Raw genomic sequence first — 1,690 nt, forward strand, 5'->3', positions numbered from 1 at the left:
GGAAATCAGTCCTGAATATTCATTGAAATGACTGATGCTGAAACTGAAACTCCAATACTTTGGCCACCTGATGCGAAGAACTGACTCATTGGAAAAGACCCTGATGCTAGGAAAGATTGAAGGTGGGAGGAGAAGGGGATGACAGAGGATGATATGGTTGGATGGCATCACTGACTTGATGGATATGAGCTTGAGTAAACTCTGGGAGTTGGTGATGGACAGGGAGGCATGGCGTTTTGCGGTCCATGGGGTCGCAAAGAGTCAGACATGACTGAACGGCTGAACTGAACTGAACTGGTTTCATTATTTTCTGCCTCAACTACCAGAGTGTAGCTTTAGACACAGGGTATAAACTCTTAGTCATTGCTGCATTCATACTTAGAAGCTGGCACAAAGCAGAAGACCAAATAATGCTTGCTGAGCAAATAAAAGAGTACTTTAGGCACATAGAACAATATAAGTAAATGCTCAGGGAAATAAGCATGATGTGTAAAGATGGAGAAAAGTTCACTGTAGCCATAATAAAGAACTGGTGATGAGAGGTAAGTTTTGATAAATACTGGAAACACTCAAATGCTAGGCTGAAGAGTTTGAACTTTACCTTGTAACCACTGGAGATTTACTCACTGGGGAATAGGATGAGACAGGGGGCAAGTTATTGAGAAAAAAAGAGTAGGCGGTATTGATGAAACAAGTGTTTAGGAAACACCTGTCTTACAGTAAAAGCAAGTGCTAGCAGTAATCTGCCTAGCACAACTCATTGGATGGGCAGGGGATTTAGAAGCAAGACAATCAGATGAGAATCAGAAAATCCAGATAAGAGATTGTAAGGACTGGCTGTGTGATTAAAAAGAACTTCTGGAGACAATTCATAGAAAGATTCAATACGAGTTGGCTCCTGTTTTATTTTGAAGGATGAGAGATGTAATAGCAGTGAAGTTTTGAGCCTGAGATGTTGAAAAACCAGGGAGCAGGGCCCTGGAATGAGACTGGGAAGTCAAGAGGGAAAAAGATTCCTTTTTTGATTCTACTTTTCCTTATAATTTAGACCAACATCTAATTCTTTCTTAGGGAGAAATCTCCCTAAGAATCTGATGTTCCTAGGACCTGTCTCAGAAGATAGAGGATTTCTTGGAAGACAGAGGATCTCCCTCTTAAATATGTAATTAAAACCTCCCTTTACCTGTTTCCCCGAAGATCTAAAGCTTTTACATCTAAAGATCTAAAGCACAGGATTCAGTAAGAAGGTAGAGTGGCTGATGAGTGAGAAGGGACACGTCTTGTTTACAATAACAACCCCATTCATTTCAGTTCAGTCGCTCAGTCATGTCCGACTCTTTGCAACCCCATGAATTGCAGCATGCCAGGCCTCCGTGTCCATCACCAACTCCCAGAGTTCACTCAAACTCATGTCTATCGAGTCAGTGATGCCATCCAGCCATCTCATCCTCTGTCATCCCCTTCCTCTCGGGCCCCCAATCCCTCCCAGCATCAGGGTCTTTTCCAATGAGTCAACTCTTCGCATGAGATGGCCAAAGTTTTGGAGTTTCAGCTTCAGTATCAGCCCTTCCAATGAACACCTAGGACTTATCTCCTTTAGAATGGACTGGTTGGATCTCCTTGCAGTCCAAGGGACTCTCAAGAGTCTTCTCCAACACCACAGTTCAAAAGCATCAATTCTTCAGCGCTC

At 42.8% G+C, this 1,690-nt stretch overlaps 1 protein-coding gene across 2 annotated transcripts in view; it reads right to left on the reverse strand.

The window, feature by feature from the left end:
* MCCC1 (methylcrotonoyl-CoA carboxylase 1 (alpha)) overlaps positions 1-1,690 on the reverse strand; it is a 59,426-nt gene that overhangs the window by 49,271 nt on the left and 8,465 nt on the right. The window lies entirely within an intron of this gene.

Source organism: Bison bison, unplaced genomic scaffold (genome assembly GCF_000754665.1).
Source record: "Bison bison bison isolate TAMUID 2011002044 unplaced genomic scaffold, Bison_UMD1.0 scf7180017864367, whole genome shotgun sequence".
NCBI classification, from domain to species: Eukaryota; Metazoa; Chordata; class Mammalia; order Artiodactyla; family Bovidae; genus Bison; species Bison bison.